The sequence below is a fragment of the Lethenteron reissneri genome, chromosome 15, assembly GCF_015708825.2.
Source record: "Lethenteron reissneri isolate LAM-NWPU_2019-01 chromosome 15, ASM1570882v1, whole genome shotgun sequence".
Taxonomy (NCBI): Eukaryota; Metazoa; Chordata; class Hyperoartia; order Petromyzontiformes; family Petromyzontidae; genus Lethenteron; species Lethenteron reissneri.
The window spans coordinates 7,412,451-7,435,594 of record NC_083793.1 but is presented as its reverse complement, the minus strand read 5'-3'; the positions used below and the strand labels follow the sequence as shown (position 1 = coordinate 7,435,594).

The 23,144-nt window shown below is 41.8% G+C and overlaps 1 long non-coding RNA gene across 1 annotated transcript in view; it reads right to left on the bottom strand.

Annotated features, from left to right (window-relative positions):
* The window catches only part of LOC133342515 (uncharacterized), an 82,106-nt gene extending 59,246 nt beyond the window's left edge, over positions 1–22,860 (bottom strand). The window contains exon 1 of the long non-coding RNA XR_009755162.1: positions 22,450–22,860. This is a non-coding gene — a long non-coding RNA (uncharacterized LOC133342515). The remainder of the gene's footprint in view (positions 1–22,449) is intronic.
* Between the last annotated feature and the right edge of the window lie 284 nt (positions 22,861–23,144).

Sequence of the window (23,144 nt, the reverse complement as noted above, 5' to 3'; positions counted from 1 at the left end):
GTGCAGCCAGGCGTAGATGAATTTGCTTTGCCACGGGATTTTTAACATAAATCAAATGCTCAGCAGTCGACGATGAGAAAAAAACGCAGTTAAATAAAAACCTGAATTATTTAATGTTTTCCAATTTAACCAATTTTCTACCTTTCAGTTTGGGGGAATGCTTTTATTAGCACATAAGTCATCTTTAGGTTTGATTTTTTTGTCTCAAGACTCGCCTTCAGTAATAACCTTGCCACCGTTAGCCTTCTCACCCCACCAATCTAGCCTCCCTGTGTTATTGGAACTAAATAAATATGAAATAGTTTTGCCGCAACGATACGACTGTGTGCACCTTGCCAAAGGGAATTCCGCGTTGAAAACAGACAATAAAACGTTACAAACATTTCAATTTCATACCTTCCTCCGGGTGTACTGGTAAATAAGAGAGTGCTGTTGGGTGCTAATTTGTATTTGCTTAACAAATATCTGAAAGCTCTTTTTGGAACATCAGCATCAATAAAGCAGAAATATGAAAGCTTGATTACCCCTTGGCTAACTCACAATAATATACCTTTAAATTCAGACATCAAAATGTAGAGCAACCGTACAATGAAACTGAATTAGCATGTTTCGTTTAGCACTATGCACATGTGGCGTATCAAACGTAACAATATGATGCTCTGCTATGGATTACCACAGGACGCGTATTACCATTAGCAAATGGAAATGCATAAGAGGCAATTACATGTTCTGCAATTTTACCAGCATGGTCAATGATTGGGCATTTTATGACTTTTCAAATATCACACAGTTCAGAAATGTAGTACATTTTAAGATACGTGCCACTCATTAATACACACAGTTGAAGTTCTATATCACAATAAGTATTTGAATAGAAGACATTTGCAGTCAGTATATTTGTGTGGCACTCCTGAGCGTAAATATTGTGGTTGCTTAAATTTACCAAGCATTTTAGGACATACAGAGTAAGATATTTGCAGTTGTGTATATACAATTTAGTGACTGACAGCCATTACAATAACATCAATGACTCCATGCACAGAAACCTTTTTCTTTGTAAGCAGTGAGATACATTAGAAATTAAACTACAAAGGTGAAGCATTTTTAAAGGTCATCTATGCTGCAGCCCCAGGAGTAATTCATCTGTACCAATGCAATCACTTTGTCACAGTCACCTTGTTTGGGAACAGTTGATGTGTAGTAGATATTTTATTTTTATTTCTTCATGTTGTGCAACTGTTATTAGACTCATAATGAATGTGTTACGTTGTTACAAAGTTGTCTTGTTGGCTTTAAAACACATGGAGTTTTATTTTTTTTTCAGGCAACTATTTCACTGAACGTTTACTGTAGAATAATATAAAATGTGAAAAATATATATATAAGAAATAGAAACATCGCAAAAAAAACATGGCGTTATTTAAATTTCGATTTAAAGCTTTCGTGACTGCATGGATTCATCTTCTTGGTTCTTTCGGTAAAGTCACGTAGAAGGGAAATAATAAAATAATAAAAATAAAACATAATAAAATTATTCTCACGACGTTTCGGCCACAACGCAAGCAGCCGTCCTCAGGTGAAGAACAGCGACAGACCTGTTCAGCGACAGACGCTGTCTTTCCGACAGACCTGTTCTTCACCTGAGGACAGCTGCTTGCGTTGTGGCCGAAACGTCGTAAGAATTATTTTATTATTTTTATTTATATTATTGTATTATTTCCCTTCTACGTGACTTTACCGAAAGAACCAAGAAGATGGCGTTATTTATGAGGGTATTCATCGTTGTCATCATAGTCAGCCATGGTCAGTCCACTTCTGGATGAATGCCTCCCCCCCTGTCCCCCAAGCCGTTGCCGCCACTAATTTTGCAAATAAAATTTCGCACATTCTTTATTTTTTATCCATATAAATCACCTCCGAATTCAATTCAATTTACACGCCTTGATCATGTTGTGCTCCCAAAGTTTAAAAGACAGGAGGCACCACTGGTGTAATCCATTAAGAATAGCTTTACGTTGAGTGTAATGTGTTCATCCCTTGGAATGGAAGCACATCTCGGTCCAATTGCCCCGGTTTTGCCCTGAGCTGTTAAGATTTAAACGGGCAGCCATTTAATGCATTGGTTTCATGGAGCGTTAACATTGTAGAACAAATGAAGGTCCACCATGCGTTGACCCGTGTGAGGCTGTCTTTGCGTGTCAACTATGGAGCGTTTTCACGGCACTTCACGTTCAAAAGCTCGCAACCGCTCTCGCCGTGATAGGCATTAGGCCGGTGCATGCGATTATGATTTTGTAAGCCGTACTGTTACTTCCAATGTTTTTGCCGACTTTCAATTAGCGCAAAAATGGTTTTGTTGTTGTCGCTATTATCGCAAGACATCTTGATTCGGTTATTGGGCTATAGAATGTTGGGTAAGTACCCGTGTAGGTCATGTACCGTATTACAGCACAGCGGTGAGCAGCTATGCTTTACAATGTCACGCGACACGTTTTCTATTTATTTAACAAAGAGGTTGATGGATCTGTAGATTTTTGTCCTATTGATGAATGTCAGATCGAGGGATCCTGCAGCAAAGGAAGACATTCAGGTGACAAGTAAGACGGTGTCCAGGGTGCTCTGAGTGTCCTTCGCTCTTGTGTGCATGGAGTTATACATCAACGTGCGTATCGCGTGTTGTTCTTGCATTGCTTCTCAAGTCAAGGTTACAAGTTCCTTCTATGGATTAAAAGCAGTATGGATTATTATTTTTTGGGGGCGACAAGGACAACGAAATACTTACTCATCACGTGCAAGCTTATGTGACGCGTTTTTACCAGTGTCACCTCTCTGAAGCTAAGCAGAGCTAAAGCATGGATAGTGCTTGGATGGGTGACCACGATTATACTTGATAATGACCCATTATATATTTTGTTGTTATACAAGTGTCGTTCATGCAAATTGCATCTCTAATCTCTGTAAGAATGTGTAACATGCAGTGTTCATTCATTGATGTGGCAAACCACAGCCAACACCAACAATTGCCCAAGTTTTGTGGTCCTATATTGGTCTGTTTAGCCATCTCCATTCAATGAGTTTTTATTGATGCAAAATGGGCTGCGGGGCTATATAATGGGCAGCATAGGAAAATGCAGAAACAAAGCCATTGTTGTACAACACTTCATTGTTCCCATGCCTATGTTGCTGTCAACTTCCTTCACCAACCCGCACCTACCAGCGTGGTGAAGTATGGTTATATTACCCACCACGACCCAAACGGCGTGTGGAGGCTCTCATCCAGCAGTGGATTGACGTACACCTCGTTTACCCAGCGAGTTTTTTTATTTTTTTTTTCAAGAAGGTTCTGCCTGGCTCATTAAGAGGGCCGTTTTTCAAGAGCCTCGTGATAAAGGAGTATTGAGATCCAATGAGTCTTTCCTGGATAGGTGGTTGCATTTATATTCGTATTATTGTTTACAACATAATGGCTACATCGGATGTATCTGCCAACGGTGGCTGCAGAGTTATCTCGTAGCTTTGTTCGAGCTCAATCTATGAGCATTGCGGCAAGGCAGATGCTTGGGGTCAAAGGACAGCCTGAAGCTTTACAGATTTGAGGAATAGGATTGATATGAATATCTGTACTGTATTCCAATAATAGGCCACGCAAAAACATCGCTGGATACTCGAGGCAGGCATCATAAATGGCAATCTTTAAAAAAAAATCCTTACGGTTTACCGTTTGGAAATCGGTGCTAATCAAATGGTCGTGCTTGTGAATACGTAAAACTCACTCATTACACCTCCACGGCGGCTAGTGAATGCTGTAAAATGAATGTGCACGGCCAACCTTTCAGCTGATAAGTTCAGAATGGCTGATAGGCATGACAACTGTGTTTCACGGCAAAGCAGACACAGAAGATTCTGGTAAGTGATGCAGTCAATAAAAACTAAAAATGTGCACATACGATGATTTATTGAATTAAAGTGTATGTTGGTTGAGTGTTAAATGATAGTTTTGCTGTCTGGCCATCTCAGATACAACGCATAATTAATGATAAACGAAACTCTCTATTCTCCCTGGTTAATCATTAATTTTAATGCCCTCTGCTTTAAATTATTCATTCTCATCCAACCTCTTGAGGGTTACGATATACATGTATTGTTAATATTATCCCTGCTTTATTAGCAGTAACACGCATTATATATTGATGTGGAATTGATTACCTTTACCGAGATTGGTTTTGCTACCTAAATGCCAATATTATATCCCGAAGTTTAGTTTGATTATTACACTTGTGTATCCAGGAAAACTGGACTGTCTCAATTCTCGTTTTATTGTTATTACACGCTTTTATTTAACTCACTCTGTCTGTTGTCGTATCCTCAAGTCTTGTAACTCAATTTTTAACCCATTTCCCAATGTTGCATCGACTGCAAACGTGGTATACTTATGTCATACCGATGACAATACTATATTCTATCATTTCTAGATTTGAAGCTTTCGTGACTGCAAGGATTCATACTATTAGTTTTTTCGGTAAAGTCACCGTCATCAGGTGGGACCGTCACAGCCAGATTTGCAAATCTCGCTGTGACGATCCCACCTGATGACGGAGACTTGTGTTGCCTCCGAAACATCGTGATTTTGTTTATTATTTTTATTATTTTATTTTTATTAATTTTAATTTCATTTTTTACGTACGTGACTTTACCGACAAAACCTAATAGTATATATACATTCTATCATTAACGATTAAAAATAGATATTTTTAAACAATCTTTTTTATATGTTATGTTTCGGCTTGGGTCTAATTGTCCACACTCATCTCACGTTGGTTGTAAATCACCACGGCCCCCTTACGTCATGGCAAGCTTCGGGGCCACTTCATAGAGTCGTGGAGTTCTGCCATTACTCGTACGGTACATTTCATTAAAGCTTGTTTTTTAAAAATATATTTTTAAATATTACTTTTTTGTCGTAATATACGGGGGCGATGCTGCTATAGTTAACCAAATGTCAGCGCTGTATTGGGTAGGGTGTTTGGAAAATACCAATTGTTGTTGTACGGTTTTATGGGAGGAAACTAGAGAACTCAGAAGACCGATGCACAACAGGGGGCAACATGCAAACTCCACACAGCAAGGCATCCTTGTGGTGAAAAAGTTTTAATTGAGGCGAAAATTACCATTGCCACTCTTACTAATAGGTCCTAAAAAAAGGGACTTTGTTTTAAAAAAGTTAAAATATTAAAACGTGACAAACGATATTGAGAAAATCCTCAGACAATTTCTCTTCACTGTAATAATTCAATGTATCGTTACCAGGGGTAAAGGAGCCAAGAGAAACCCCGATTTGTTCTGGAAAGAAATCCAAATTGAGAATATGTCGTGGACATTTGCAGAAGTGCAATATATAACATTTTCATTTCCATAACGACAACTTTTACTTTGAATTACCTTTGCCTGCGAGCACCCTCCGCTTCAGGCAAAGAGGCATTATGCCACACAGAGTTGCACGTACAGGATATTATCCTTGTTAAGATGAATTTTAATAGTGTCAATGAGAAATTGTCTCAACCACGTTAATGTGGGGAGCCAATATCACAGATCCTATTTTCTGCCGGCTTAATTTCATCTCATTCATTCAAGGGGTAAAAAATAATAATAGGGAGAATAGGATGGTGATTGGTGGGGGTTTTCGTTGACCCTATAACTCCCAATGACAATAGGAGCACCAGGTAAGAAGGGTCTCAGATAAGAGAAGTTTGCCTGCCTTCATGTCGTGGTGGCGAGACGTTAACTACCTCGCCTGGTATGCAGGAGGTCGTGGATTTGATCCCGACCCTGACGCCTGCTGTATATTTGGAGTTTGCATGTTCTCTCCGTGATTGCGTGGATTTTTCTCTGGGTCCTCCGGGTTTTTTCTCCACATTTAGAAACATGCGTTTAGATTATTTGACTTATATACATTTCCACATGATAAGCCACTTCGTTGAGCTATGATTTGTGGCCAGGTCGCTTCTGAAAAACAGTGAATAGCTCAGGGGGCTTTACCTGGTAAGTACAATTGTTTTGATTAATATTCTTGGTTATTTCGGTAAAGTCACGTAGAGGGAAATAATAAAATAAATAATAAACAATAAATAAATGTTTCTTTTTTTACATTATATTTTTTCTTTTAAAATAAACATTTATAAAAAAAATCATGTTTTAAATAAAACTATATTTTTAGTTATTTTTTATTATTTTATTATTTCCTTTCTACCTGACTTTACCGAAAGAACCAAGAATATGAATCCCTGCAGTCACGAAAGCTTTAAATACAATTGTTTTGGCTAAGTTGTAGTTTAATGTTAGAGCTGCAACGATGCACCCCCTCCTGTGATTAAATGAATTGTCACAAGTCATGGTCAAGACGTGATTGTTATTGAATGTCCCTAATGAATTTGGGGGCTAATTTTCAAAAGGATATTTGGTTATTATCAGACACATAATGGCCTGCTCCTCTCGAGGACGACTTCAGAGTTAATAGGTGTGTGCGTAAATTAAATACTTTTTAAAGTCACCTTGGTATGCTGCGCCTGCTGTATTTTAAAGTCGTAAACTTTATTTGGCTTGCCATCAGCTCTTGTCGCATTGAACAGAATAATTGTCCTTACGGTAACAAATATTTTAGAAAAATTGATTCATAAAGCAGCCAAGGAGCGTGTCTTTTCATAGCCCAATATAATTACGCATTCCCTTATGGCTTCATGGATTATACAGAAGATATTTCATGCATCATATACTTGGGCATACAATTTTTTATAATGTTTTAACACAACTGCTTTCACAACGAAAACACATATACTATTCTCTCTGTTGTGACATTCAGGCATGAGCAAAGAGTAAAGTCCCATCAGCGTAACATTTTCACTCCCAAAAATCCGAGAATGCACAAATTAACATGAAGTACGGTGTTTGGATTTTGGTTTAATCAGGGGGGGGGAGAGGGCTTTTCTATTGTCCCGATGTTAATGACAGGGTGGGTCGGTGCCATTGTAGGCTCTGAAGAAGCCACGTGTGGCATAGCAGCTCAGGGACTCAATGTCAGCCAAGCCGACTGACTGATGCCCATGGGGCATCTCGAGTACACTCGGCCGCACTGTGTGCACGTCACAACATATTAGGTGACACGTGCCAGTTAGTCACACTCTACCCCTTGGGTGCAATGCTTGAAGTTAGTTGAGAATGAGCTCAGCTCTTGATACCACTGTGTGGGTTTTCGCGGCTGCGCCGGTGTGGCTCTCAGACGTGGCCAGCGTTTCACTCAACGTTCTCGAAGTTTCTGTGCAAGGAGGGAAATCGTATCCTGAAGAAGCTTCCAGCGTGTGGAACGAAACGTCGGACGTCAAGATAAATAAGTATAACCCGTAAAAACAAAGTTTTTCACTCTAAATCCTTTATATGCATGGCGGCTAGAGTCCTCTCGTCCTCTGGCTTGAGATGGCTGCCACCTATGGGTCAGATGATTGTCTGCAGTATTAAACAATTGGTAATTAAATATTTAATTTGTTTTCCCTAAACAGTGTAAAATTTTGGAAAAAAAATTTCACGAACATTAATTGTCTCGCACAACGAGTCTGTGTGCAAAATGTCAGCTTGATTGGATCACAGGAAGTGGGTTAAAAAACGACCGAAAGATTTGCACGGTCGTAAGCAAGCAAGCACGCAAGCAAGCAAGCAAGCGAACTTAATATAAAGGATTTAAAAAGAAACATGCTGCCACAATCCGAGAGCTGTTTGGTAGTTTTTTTTTTGCTAAATTGACGAAAAAATGCTGCAATCTAAGAAAGAGTTACGAGTATAAATGAGGAATCGCCGTTTAATCCCAAATCTGCCGGGGGAATAAAGTGCATCGCTGTACAAAAAAAGTGCAAATTTTAATTGTGGCTTCCTTGTACCAACACCTGGAGGCTGCGTTAGTTTGCCGTGTAAGTGAATGTGCAACAAAAAAAACACACCCCGCTTAATTAGTCGAGTAGGTAGAGAGCAGTGGCCCTCCTGAGCGCCGTGCGTGCGAGTGCGCGGAATTCGCTGCGTCTGCACATCGAGACGCAAGCTTGCCGGAAGATCGCTGAATTATATCTCGGCATGTGGCCAGAGTCGTCAAGTTGGTGGGCCGCATTAAGAAGGCAACGGACTGCATTCGAGTCGGGCCGTCGACACTAACGTGCTCGTAATTATAATCAACATCTTGATCTTTGTCTGCTCATGCTGCAATTATGCGAGTTGACAGAGTGTGTCTACATCTCTTATTCGTGAATGGAATAATAATAACAATAATGGGGTGGGGGGTTCCTGGTTACATTTCGCGATACATTTCCACCCAATTGGTCCCTTTAAGCGTATACGAAACGTCTTTACTGATAATAAAAAAACTAGAGGGTACTGGATGGTGTTTCGTGGTCGCACGCACCAATAAAGGTCAGCGTGCGGAGGACAGGGGGGAAAAGTATTGCGTGCACTTATCCCTTAATGTCAAGCGTTTAATGAAAGTCACTGACTAATGAGTGGCTGATGAATACAAATTCTGGACATTAAGCAAGAGGTGACATCGATATGATGAGCTTCATTTTAATGCTCTTATTTAATTGATTGTCGTTTCAGAGAAACCCAATCCCAGCATCCCCCCGTCTTCTGTCCGAGTGCAGTGCAGGTGGCTGGAGTGAGCTCGTGTGATAAATGAGCACAGTGAGGAGTGAGCTTGGGACAATTAGCTGTGTTTATCGAGTTTATCAGAACGCTCAGGGTCATGGCACAACAAGGCCCACTGGCACAGTTGGTGTGGTTCATGCAGCAGCAGCAGCAACCAGCAGCAGCGACAGCTTTAACTCTTGCGCAAAGACGCGGTCCATTGCGTTTTTCACATTATTTACGAAAATTATTGCAAACGTGTCCAGAATTTATATAAAAAAATAAAAGCCAGAGCACACACACATGTACTCCGTAACCTAACATGTGTGGAGATCGACAACTGCGTTACAGTGGCTTGTGTGAGGTTGAATGTGCAGCCTATTTAAACGGAAGCAATTTACACCGGCATATTTCAACGTCCCCGACATTGTCCCACTGTTCAATAAATATCAGTGTTCTATAGCGAACCACTGCTGTGGCCTTATATCAGGAGTGTTACAATTTACCCCCGCCCCTGTAATTCGATCAATTTATTGCATTACATATGTTGTTTTTTAAATCCTTTATATTAAGTTCGCGTGCTTGCTTGCTTGCGTGCTTGCTTGCGTACTTGCTTGCTTGCTTACGACCAGTGCAAATCTTTCGGTCGTTTTTTAACCCACTTCCCGTGATCCAATCGAGCTGACATTTTCCACACAGACTCGTTGTGCCAGACAATTAATGTTCGTAAAAAAAAATTCCCTAAATTTGACACTTTTTAGGCAAAATTTTTTTATTTTACATATATTCAAATAGAACTGATTCATCGCTTTGGCTGAACGTCACAGTATAAGAGCCCAGAGCATAACCCTTCCACAGGCTGTGGCTGAGTAGCACAGTTGGTAGTGCCCTCGCTTCCCATGCCAAAGGTCGCGGGATCGATCCCCGTGTCCTCCACAGGCGAATATATTTTTAAATCCTTTATATTAAGTTCGCTGCCACGCATATAAAGGATTTATAGTGAAAAACTTTGTTAAATCCTTTATATTAAGTTCGCTTGCTTGCTTGCGTGCTTGCTTGCTTGCTTGCGTGCTTACTTGCTTGCTTACGACCGTGCAAACCTTTCGGTCGTTTATTAACCCACTTACCATGATCCAATCGAGCTGACATTTTGCACACAGACTCGTTGTGCGAGACAATTAATGTTCGTGGAAAAAATATCCAAAATTTTACACTGTTTAGGGAAAACAAATTAAATATTTAATTACCAATTGTTTAATACTGCAGACAATCATCTGACCCATAGGTGGCAGCCATCTCAAGCCAGAGGACGAGAGGACTCTAGCCGCCACGCATATAAAGGATTTAGAGTGAAAAACTTTGTTTTAACGGGTTATACTTATTTACATTTAATTGAATGTGGTGGCTACTGGTGGTTTCAGGGATCATATATAGTATATGCCAATCAAAAACATTCAGTCTCGCACAGGCTGAATGTATTATGGAGCTTAATTAATATTAATCGATGGCATTCTGGTTAGTGCACTCACCTATCAACCAAACGATCTGAGTTTTATTCTAGGCCACGGCTACCATCAGAACAGGTCCTCGGAACCCCCTCTCCCCCTTTGGCTAACTCGCACTGACCAGCGTGGTGCAAGTATGGTTAAACTCCACGGGACACGTGGCACGGGAGACCTTTATCCAGGAGTGGATTGACAAAAGTGCTGCAAATATGTATTTGTTTAACTGTTGTTACTATTATCATTGTGAATACACGGATCGCTATACCCCCAATTTCATATGCGAGTCATATCAGAGTTGAACCATGAGCTAGTGGAATGAAATTCGAAACCAACGTTATAAAAATACAATGAGGTTTATCACCTCAAGTATTCATGGCACCCACGAATAAACTTGTTAGAAACGCGTCCGTGTTGCCAAATGGCAATTTAATTTCCATATTTTTTTTTATTCCCAGTCGTTCATGAGAAAACAATTTTTTTTAATAATCCTAATTTTAATATTTGGGGAATTGGTTGCTAGGCATCATTGATATGTGTTTAATTAAATGCTCATTAGAACATTAAATAAAAAAGTGCATTGATTACGGGTAACGCAAATAGCTTCAACGCACATTTCGATCGTAAAAAAACCATACACACGTGTGGAATTGTGTTCATATGCATGTGTTAAGTGTAAGTTAAACATGGAATTAAAAAATATACACAGGCTTACTCTCCCTTCGCCATTTATCAGCAATATGGGCTGTTGTTATTTTGTTGTTGTTGTTTCCGCACGCTTTCTCAATTGCCCCCTCGTTCGTTCAACAAATCCCTTGATTTATAAATAGCCCGCACGCAGCCTCCCGCTTGCTGTTTGGGGAATATTACAGTCGCTTCTGTAATTAAATGGATCCACAGTTGTTCTCTGTCAGCTATATCAATCATCAACGGGAAAATGTTTCGTTATTAATTGAGCCGATTGTTTCATTACTGCCACAATGCGGCTGCTGTTCAAGCTCCATTTTCTTGCCACGTCTTTTTCCGAAGGCGTTTGAACAGACATTTTCTTGCTGTGGATTTCACACCTGATGACGATTGCTTGTGTTGCAGTCGAAACGTCGTGAGAATTTTTTTAGATTTATATTTTTTATTATTTTATTATTTCCCTTCTACGTGACTTTACCGAAAGAACCAAGAATATGAATCCCTGCAGTCACGAAAGCGTTAAATCAAAATTAAGGCATTGGTGTGTTATTCAAGTTGCTGTGTAACTTGTGGAGGAAAGGTTTCAGCTCATTTCGGTCTCCGATGTGGTTTTCGGGGGGTTGTGCCGTATGTTGTTCAGCCAAGGCCTGTGAATTAGCTCAGGTCGCGGGGTTCACGGCACCGCGGCACCACCCCAGGTGCTTACAATCTTCTCCTTGTCAATGTTTTAATAACGTCGGGGGAAGAGATGGTAATAACGCATTCGCTTTGCACGTCTGCAACAGTAGAACATATTGCCTGTCGTATCAGAAGGCTCACTCCAAATATTTGAAACGTATTCTCATTTGAGCGGTAAATAAGAATAACAATAATAACAGATTGATTATTTTTTTAAATTGCGTTGTTGTGCTTGCAACATATCACCCGTATAGGTGCATGCAGTATTCCTATCTGGGTGAGGTAAATCACTTTGACTCAAATTGAAATTTCACTCGGGTCTGTTTGCCCTCTTGTTAAATCCTTTATATTAAGTTCGCTTGCGTGCTTGCGTGCTTGCTTGCGTGCTTGCTTGCTTACGACCGTGCAAATCCTTTCGGTCGTTTTTTAACCCACTTCCCGTGATCCAATCGAGCTGACATTTTGCACACAGACTCGTTGTGCGAGACAATTAATGTTCGTGAAAATTTTTTCCCAAAATTTTACACTGTTTAGGGAAAACAATTTAAATATTTAATTACCAATTGCTTAATACTGGCAGACAATCATCTGACCCATAGGTGGCAGCCATCTCAAGCCAGAGGACGAGAGGACTCTAGCCGCCACGCATATAAAGGATTTATAGTGAAAAACTTTGTTTTTACGGGTTATACTTATTTTCTTTGCCCGTTGCAATTCTGACGAGGGCACACACACACACGCACACACTTCAAATTTAAACAATTACAACAGTTACTTCATCGAAAGCTATTTTTCCACATCTGTGCAGAACTGAACTGGCTTCAGGTGCATCTCAAGATTTGATTGGCACTCCTCCCTCCCTCTCTCGGGCAGCCTGTTTTATATTTGGCCATGCTCATGGTCCCTATGGAAACATGAAATGCTGAGATTCTCACTGTGGATAGTGAGTCTGTCTTGTCGAAGAGTCAGGCATGCAATGGTGCTGTAAATTGCCCCTCTGAAACCTGCAGTTTTCACATTCGCGACTCTTTTGCAGGATTTATGGGTCGCGTCGTGCACACACTTTCACGTGGAGCTCCCACTGTGCTCACCTCTACAAAGACAAAGACCCCCCATATAGCCTTAACAGACTGTAGAGGCAAGTGCTGTTAGCGAGCACCTATGAAGGCCGCAACGGTACACGAGGGGGTGGGTGGCCAGCACCACGCCCGACCGCCTTTGTCTCCCTAGTGGTGATGTTTACACACCACACCAGGTACTCATTTGAGGCTGAGTCGACCTAGGGGAGGCCCAGGACCGGTTCAGATAATCGTCACTGGTGTTGGCCGTGAGCGGGAATCGAACTCGGGTCGCCGGGTTCATAGCGCAGCGCGCTAACCGCTACACTATCGCTCCCCACCTCTACATGACACACACACACACCGAGCAGACCACCCCGTGAATTATGTAGGCTCTGGTGGAATACTTTTTGTTGCATACTTGGAAGTTTGCGTGTGTTTTCCCCACGTGTGTGTGAATTCTTCGCCATGATTAAATGTTGCAATCGTATCTATTTTTTGGTGGGCTTTGCCTAGTTTCAGGCTTTAGCATGTATTTAAATCCTTTACATTAAGTTCACTTGCTTGCTTGCGCGCTTACGACCGTGCAAATCTTTCGGTCGTTTTTTAACCCACTTCCCGTGATCCAATCGAGCCGACATTTTGCACACAGACTCGTTGTGCGTGACAATTAATTTTCGTGAAAATTTTTTTTCCAAAATTGTACACTTTTTAGGAAAAAATAAATTATATTTAATTACCAATTGCTTAATGGTGGCAGGCAATCATCTGACCCATAGGTGGCAGCCATCTCAAGCCAGAGGACGAGAGGACTCTAGCCGCCACGCATATAAAGGATTTATAGTGAAAAATGTTGTTTTTACGGGTTAATGTTTTTTTTCCTTTTCACTAGCGTGACTTGGGCATAGTTCTTCTGGAGCTGATGACTTAAGAATGAAGTGCAGTAGTTGCTAATATATAACGTACAATGAAAATATAACACTGGTCAACAAAAATAAAAACATTTTTTTCTGGCCTGGACTTTTGCAGCTGTTTTAGACTAATTTCAGGGTGCTGATTTCAATTCTAGATTTGAAGCTTTCGTGACTGCAATGATTCATATTCTTAGGTTATTTCGGTAAAGTCACGTAGGTAAAAAATTAAAATTAATGAAAGTAATTTTAAGTCACGTAGGTAAAAAAATAAAATTAATGAAAGTAATTTTAATTTTTTACCTACATGACTTTACCGAAAAAAACCTACGAATATGCTGATTCCAAATCTGATCTCAGTTTTGCTCTATCACATCTCATTTTAATGCTATCGGGATACCCCATTTTCATTGATTTTACCCGAAATTAACTCTGTCACTTATGATTGCAAGTTGTTGCGAGTCAGTGACTGCTTTAGTGTTAAAATATGGTGCTCTATTTTTAGGATAGTGTGTTTATAATATCATTTTATGTAGATATCCACATTTATTTAATATTTTTCTTCTGCAGTTTTTATTGAAAATGCAATATTTGGCATCTCAAAAACCGTATGTGATAGACAAAAACTGATGCCAGATTTGGAATCAGCACCCCAAAATTACCTTACAACCTTTGGAATACCTTATGCCAGAAAAAGTGTGTTGACCAGTGTTATCATTGTCGTGTATTATTTATGTCAAGCCACCCATGCAGTTGATGGCTAGACAGTCAGAGCAAAAGGGGCATTCGAGTTCATGTCTCGGTAAGGAAGTGCTTTCAGACAATACGGTGGACGATGAACGACATACACAACAAACGAGAACTCACAGAATGGAAAAAGTTAACCGCGTGACTAAATACATTTCTCGTCGTTGTCTGCATCATTTGAGTTGTCTCAAGCTATCTGAAAGAAATTCCTTTCACATGAGTGCCGCAAGAAGCCTTGCACATGTTGTTTTATCAAACGTTACCGAGCAACAACTAAAACACGTGAACGTAAATACTTTTTGCGGGTTGGGAAGTTGGCACAGTATAGTGGACTTGGAATGTGACCCTAATGGACTAATGTCTTCCTTTCGCTCACTTTTTTGTGCTTCTTGTTTTGCTTTAAACTGAGTTCTTTAGAAGTGCGTTTTGTATTCTTAGGTTTTTTTTTTCGGTAAAGTCACGTAGGTGAAACATCAAAATTAATAAAAATAAAATAAAGATCACGACGTTTCGGAGGCAACACAAGTCTCCGTCATCAGGTGGGACCGTCACAGCCAGATTAGCTGCATCAAGCTGGCTGTGACGGTCCCACCTGATGACGGAGACTTGTGTTGCCTCCGAAACGTCGTGATCTTTATTTTATTTTTTATTAATTTTGATGTTTTACCTACGTGACTTTACCGAAAAAACCTAAGAATATGAATCCTTGCGGTCACGAAAGCTTCAAGTCTAGAATTAGTGCGTTTTGTGTTTAGTTTGTTGTCCTTCCCCCGCACCTACAATTAGCACGGTTGGCTACGTACGGTGCGAAAGAAATTCAACATACATTATTAATTTGTTCATTTTTTTATTTTGCTTGGTTATGGGGTTTTCATTTGCTTGGTAGTGGCTGCATATGGGATTTGATCCTCATACATAATTTATACACTGCGTTATGGGATGATATTAGCATAAAAGACGCTATATAAAAATGAAAGTATTATTATATTGGCAAAGGGGACGTAATGCACGATGTCTCGTATTATGTCCCCTCCCGCCCACTCCGCTCTCAATCTCGCCTCCAACTCCTCACCGTTCCCCCCGCTCCCTTGTGCACAAGCACCGTTTACCGCTCCTTTTCCCTACTTGCCTCCTTGCACCGGAACAAACTTCCCCTCCCCAATAAGCAGCGAGAAGCACCCTCTCCCTGTCGAGTTTCCGCTCCTCCCTCAAGACCTCAACCTCTTCTCCCTGGCCCCATCCTTCCCCTCCATCCCTAGGTACCCACCGTAATTCCCGTACCCACTAACCTCCCTCCCTATACCCCATCCCTATTCACCATATCACCTTTGGCTACCCTCATTGTACCACTCAAAACCCTTGTAAAGCGCCTTGGATAAAGGCGCCATAACATGTTCCTTCGGAGTGGGCAGGTAGGAACTTGGTTGGACAGCGCATTCATGCACGACAGAAAGCTCGCGGTCACGTGACGCACTTCAACCAATCCGGGAGCGTGCTACATGTTTGGGAGGGGCTATGTACAACAGACAAATAATCCCTGTTGGGCAGTGTGGAACTGTTGTTCCTACCTGTATAAATATAAAGATAATATCAAAACAACCGATCTCGTTAAAATTGAGACTTAATGAGTTTTACGCGACAAAGCAAGTTGCCCCATCGCCACTGTGTATCGGTCGTGGAAGCTGTTTGACCATGCTTCACCGTAACTGGTCAGCCGAGATCTATTAGCGGATGAGTAGACAATGATTATAGATTACCAACATGTGTTGTATTCTTAGGTTTTTTCGGTAAAGTCACGTAGGTAAAAACATTAAAAAGTAAAATAAAATAAAAAAAAATCACGACGTTTCGGAGGCAACACAAGCTTCCGTCTTCAGGTGGTACCGTCACATCCACGACAGCTGTATCATTTTTATTTTATTTTACTTTTTAATGTTTTTACCTACGTGACTTTACCGAAAAAACTTTAGAATATGAATCATTGCAGTCACGAAAGCTTCACATCTAGAAACATGTGTTGTTGTTGTAGTTGCTGTTGTAGTTGTTGTGCTCGTTGTATCGTGCGTTGTTCAGCGTCACGTGCGACGTCTTTCCACGGAGCTGCCCAAGCACAGAGTGGCTCAACACGAGGACACATCGCAGGGTGATAACCCCTTGTTGGTGCGTTATCAGGCACAGCCGTTCACTCCCTCACCACTGAGCCAAGGTGCTCAACAACAGCTGCATTGTACATCTCACTCGGGCGCATGCGAAAGGATGTTGGAGCTTTTAAGTCATTTCGTATCGAAAGCCTCGCCGTGGCACAGACACATTTCTAACGTTGTGCGCCGACGCTGAGAGAGAACGACGATGCCAGACGTGAGACTAAGGAGACAACTTTCAGGATGATGACTAATTGAGCTTGCACATGCAGGCTTGACTAAAATAGTAAAAAAAAAATGTGCAGTGCTATTCAAATTTTACACACCTGGACATGATTATGAAATGTACGTCCCGTATGTTTTCCAATTGCCTCGAGAGCAACGCGGGACAATAATGGATTCATCAAGAAGGGATATTTTATGCAGTGGACATGAGTGCAATATGTTCCATGTGTGGTTAAATGGATCACTCCGGCGGGTAGCGCCAAGTGCCGTTGAAACAGGCGCAGCCTTTTGGCGTCCTCTGGTCTAACACCGTTTGAGACGAGGACTCAAAAGAAAGCAGTCTCTGGTGTGAACCAATCAGTTTCAAGGACAATGCCGATATTATCAGAGAATGTTTTTTCTTGATTTGAAGCTTTCGTGATTGCAGGAATCCATACTCTTTGATCCTTTCGGTAAAGTCAAGTAGGTATAAAATAAAATAAAACAAATCACGACGTTTCGATCGCAACACAAGCAATCTTCATCAGGTGGAACAACCACAGCAAGAAAATGCTGAAGTAGGCGAGAGAGCTGCCGTGGCAAGAGGTTATATAGGTAAGAAAGGGGGAAGGCAAGGGGGGAGAGAGGGGGGGTGTGGGGTAGGGGGGGCTGCGTGAGCACTAGGGGGAAAGAGGACGTGAGGCTGGGGGGGGGGGGTAAGTGAGCGGGGCTAGAAGTGAGAAGCTGAGTGTGGGACACGGGGGGAAAATAAATGAAAAATTACTAGTAAACGGCATGTACGATGGAAACAACCACAACCAGTTGAGGCGTTACCTGGTTAATAACATCCTGCCAATGATTGTCGATACTATATTGGGAAGTGGGTTAAAATTGAGTTACAAGATTTGAGGATACGACAACAACAACGACAACAACAACAGACAGAGTGAGTTAAATGAAAGCGTGTAAAAAAATGGAGCGATGAATGTGGTCAATGTGCAGGCGTTTTGGTGGATTGTTACGTCACAGTACTGAGAACTATGGTGATGGAATAAGAACATGCCTGCACACAACAGTGAATTGATTACGGCCGATGATGATATGTTTAACACTTAAAACATTCTGGGAAGACCTCCTTTTTAATGTTCTAAATGTTTGAAAAGGTGTCACTTTGGAATGTTGTGTTTACCCCACGCCTCTTCTTGGTTCTTTCAGTAAAGTCACGTAGAAGGGAAATAAAAAAAAATAAAAAAACATAATTCAATTATAATATTATTTTATTATTTTATTATATTTTTTATTATGTTTTATTGTTATTATTTTATTATTTCCCTTCGACGTGACTTTATCGAAAAAACCAAGAAGATGAATCCCTGCAGTCACGAAAGCTTTAAATCGAAATACCCCACGCCTCTTGAAGAGTATAGGGGCCGTCCATAAATGACGTCACGCGATTTTGGACGATGTTTGACCCCCCCTCCCCCTTCGTCACACGGCGTCACAAAAAGTCAGACCCCCCTCAAATATGACGTCACAAAGCTCTGCCCCCCCCCTCCCAAAAAAAACATGCTTCAAATCGCTTTAAACTAATGTTATTGTAGTGCGTATTTAATGTGGCGCTGCACTCTGATGTTGTAGGAGAAAGCATTTATCAAAACGTCTATTTAATTAAGTAGAACGTGATGTTGTTAATATTTATTTTAAGTTGCGCATTTTGATGTGACGTCACATTTCTCCCCCCCCCCCCAATCATCACACATCGTCACAAATGTCTGACCCCCCCCCCCCTAGGTGCGTGACGTCATTTATGGACGGCCCCATAGTGGTTAATACTGATCGAGATCTCTAGTCGTGGGGATTCCTGCCTTCCTTCTGTAAGTGGCTCAACCGCATAGTTGCCTAAGGGCTGATCATTTAAGCCAATACCACAACAAATAATGGTGTACAAACCCGAGTGAACCCCTCATATGCTATATTCAAGCCCTTATATACCCATCCCAAGCCTCCTCGAACCCTCTCAATTGATTCTCCCTCTTTGATCTCTCCAAGCCTAATTTTCCACGCTCCCCCCCTCCACCCTCAAATTGCTCTCTAACCAACTCTTGTGCTCGATTTTCCCGGTCCGCGAGCCCCCTTTTAAACCCGTTTCGACAGCCGGCACCTCCCTCCCACTCGCGTGTCAACAAACGCGGCGCATAACCGTGGGAAGACGAACCTAGCGAGGTTTGAAGCTCGCGTTTGAACGCGTCAGCCTTTGTGCGTCTTGACAGCGACGCAATTGAGGCACTACGGTTACTCATTTGAACGGTGGAGCTGTCGGTTTGCGCTGTTACCGGTATAATTAAGTTGATGAGGTACCCTCGGGGCGACCCTGACACTTCCAAAAGACGCCAGGTAAATCCGTGATTACCAATCTAACTGGGAAGATTTTTCGCGATGGAGCTAATGTCGGATTTAAAGGTGGAGGTTAATCGGTTTAGGAAGACCCTTCAACTTACTTTATGCGGGGCAGATCGTGGAGAGGTTGGATATAACACCGTAACAAAAACATGTGTTTTTGTTCCTGGGTAGTAAGTGTTATTTGCTAATTGCTTATGCCTCAAAAGTACAGAAATGGATATTATTCCCCACAAACTTTGCTTTTGTGATCAGGACAGTGATATTTTGAAATGTACCTATTTTCAATGAGAAAATGTGTGCATTTGTGTCATTCCTGCACGTAAAGTCCTGGTCACAAAAGCTAAATTTGTGGGGAATAATAGCCAATTTCTATACTTCAGAGGCATAAGCAATTAGAAACTAACACTTAGTACCCAGGAACAAAAATCGTGTTACACAGTGTAATGATTGAGGGGAAATGTTGGGAGCAAGAGGAAAAAAAAGCCGTTCAAGAGAAAAATATTTTTGCAAATCTTGTCTCACATTTTTCAAGTCGAGTTTCTTAACGGATCCAACAGCTGCCCCCAGACTGTCAGTTAATACCTCCAGAAATCCAGAAGTGCCTCCCTCCCTCAAGATATTTTAGATTAGATTAAATTATATTACATCTTAATTCAGAGAAAGTGTATCGTGCATCACAATAGCAGATAGCCACTGAATTCAACCGTTTGAAGGAGTTCAACATACTAGTAGGTAGGCCTATCATCATGAAGTCTCGTAACATCCTTGCAAGTATCGTCATTTTTTATTTAGGTTCACGTGGATAAAGAGAGATTTCAAAAGAATCACAGTTACGGCGTTTTATTTTCTTATATTGAAAAGTGCCTGAATAAATTGGCATGTATATAATTGCGTGAGGCGATTTAGTATTGCGCACTCTCTAATGTTGAATGTGTATTCATCTCCAGGTGAATACAGATGGATATAGATTAGGTACAACTCTACAGCGTGAGAAGAGCAAGTGGATAGTTTCTGATTTGCTAGAATATATATCCAGAAGCGCTGCTACAGTTCTCTATAATTAATGGTAGGGCGGGTGATTAATTTACATCAGTGTGTAATGTTCTTCTTCTTGGTTCTTTCGGTAAAGTCACGTAGAAGGGAAGTAATACAATAATACAAATAAAACATAATAAAATAATTCTCACGACGTTTCGGCCACAAGGCAAGTAGCCGTCCTCAGGTGAAACCAGGTCTGTCGAGGCGACAGCGTCTGAATGAAACAGCACACGTGCTTGGAGTGACTTTACCGAAAGAACCAAGATGAATCCCTGCAGTCACGAAAGCTTTAAATCGAAATTCAGTGTGTAATGGTTATTAAAATACCATCGGCATTTAGACTGATCTTATGACGTATCCACAATTTTAACTCATTGAATTATCTCTGCATTATGGATTATAACAGCTAAGCACTGGAGGCTCAATCCGTTATTGCTCACCAGAACTGACGGGTGTAAGTACATAAGTTGACCATACCGCAAATATATCGCGTGGTGAACAAATTCCCACTCCACCCTTTCAAGAGCCATTTCGTTGTCTGTTCTAAAGCTCCCTTTCTACGTGTCGGTATTGTACTGTTACCGTGTTATCGAATTGATTCGGGCTTTTGTATTTCATGGCTGAATGTCTGCCCTTGGTGAACCCACTTTGATCCTCACTGCGTTGTCGTCGGCAGAACTCTTTCAGGGTGCTAGGCTAGAGCTCCAACATATATTTCATCGTTTGAATTTAACAATGGGATTGAGAATTAACGTGGGCACATCATCTATGGCGAAACTGCTGAATTCAAGATACCGAGGCCTACACTATTGGGTTGATGATCCAAGATATTAGCAAAAAAATTAAAATTGGGATGTTGTAAGAGTCAACAAAGTGCTGACAGGGAGACCGCCGATGCCCCACAATCAAAGAAACAATGGCGCACAACAAACGCGGGTATAGCACTACACAGTCGAAGTAAGCCTATTCCAGATCTGTCGCGTCAGAGCCACACTTTTGAACCCAGAGGGCTCGAGTTCAACACAATGGGGGCAAAGAGAAATGTGATAATTACCCCAGGGAAACAAAGAGGATTTGTGGGGGGGGCGAACCTTACAGCAGAGTATGAAAAATAAGAATAAGTTTTACCCTTTCTGGCAATAAATCAGGTGTTAAGATGTTCAAACACCAAATAAACACATTTTGCAAGGAATCAAGTCTGCATTAAGCACACGTACTTGTGGTGAACATGCAAGAACAAAACATGCTCTGATAAGTTTTTACCAAAATATACGTACAACTTCTTCCCGTCGACAAATGGTACGTATGAGTGACATACTCGTAGAAAAATTAACCCGTAAAAACAAAGTTTTTCACTATAAATCCTTTATATGCGTGGCATCGGTTTTATTTTATTATTCATTTCAGTTTTTCTTGAGTAAGAGTTTCATTTTATTCACATTGGTATTTTAAATTAAATATAAGGAAAGTCGTATATAAGGACATTGGTCTTTGAAACGGGCGGCTAGAGTCCTCTCGTCCTCTGGCTTGAGATGGCTGCCACCTATGGGTCAGATGATTGCCTGCCACCATTAAGCAATTGGTAATTAAATATTTTTAAAAAATCCTAAAAAGTGTAAAAATTTTTAATTTGTTTTTCACGAAAATAAATTGTCACGCACAACGAGTCTGTGTGCAAAATGTCAGCTCGTTTGGATCACGGGAAGTGGGTTAAAAAACGACCGAAAGATTTGCACGGTCGTAAGCGCGCAAGCAAGTGAACTTAATATAAAGGATTTAAAAATACCTTCTTAGGAAAACAAACATAATTTTAACCGTCTCTATTGGTCAAAGCAGTATCCGGGAGTCTACAAACTAAGTTGCACCTGTGGTGATTGTTACATGGTGGAAACGAAACGTCATGTCTCGGACCGTGTTCGCGAGCACAAGGCAGATCTGAAACACTGCAGAACTAATACCTCCGACGTGGCTGACCATTGCTATAACGCTGTAGGCTCTCATGCCGAGACCAAGGTGCTCTGCAAACCTTCGGGCTACTATCAAATGTTTGTTCATGGAGCCATCCAGATATATAAACATAGACATAACTTCCACCGAGAAAATGGATACAAATTAAACAATCATTGGAAGTATGTTATTAACCAGGTAAAACTTTAAATACTTTATGACTGTTCCATCATATTTACCGGGCACTAGTCTTTTGCCGAGTTAATTGCACCCCTAGCGTTTGGCATTGCTGCTGCATTGTGGTTGTTGGCTTTATCGGCACTGCTGCTGCTTTGTTGTAGCCCCCCCCCACCACGCATCCCCAGCTCTCTCAGCCTCCCACTTCCCCCCCCCGTCCTAGCTTCACGTCTTCCTCTCCTAGCGTCTACGCAACGCTCCCCTCCCCCTCCCCCACTCCCTTGCCCATCCCCCCTCTTACCTATGAAGTATTCAGAATGACGGCAGGAAACCTCTTGACGGGTAGCAGACTTTTTATTAAACTTTGACTTGTCTCGATACACCGTGTGGTCACTATTCTTCACACTACACACACTTCACTGACACGTGTGGTCACTACCTCTCCCACTACACACTCCACTGACACGTGTAGTGACTATGGCTCACACTGCATGCTCACACTACTCTCCAGCCCCGTAACGTCCTTGGAGCCTACAGACCCACCCCAGCTTGGGCGTGGGTCACAACCTCTGGGTCCCGAGAGCCGGCCCTCACACGGACGTTCGGCCCCGGGTCCCAGGGTCCCGCCTCTGGGTCACACAGAGCCCCGGTCCTTACAAGGACAGCGGGACTAGGTACCGCAGGGCCCTATCTCTTCCTCCGCCGTCTTCAATCTTCGCTGGTCACCAACTCCCCGAGCGCCCGCGCGCACCGCCTTATATAGCCCTCTTGCGGACCACGATGTGAGCGCCCACTAGTCGACCAATCACGGCGCGCTGTTCCTACGATCCGTTTTCCCAGCGCGTGTTACCACTACACAACCAATCGCCCCGCGCTGCCACACGATCACTCCCTGTCAGCGCGCGTCACCAACACACAGCCAATCACCACCACATAACCCATGACCCCGCGCTGCCCTGTGATCCCTCACCGTCAGCGCGCGTCACCGGCACACAG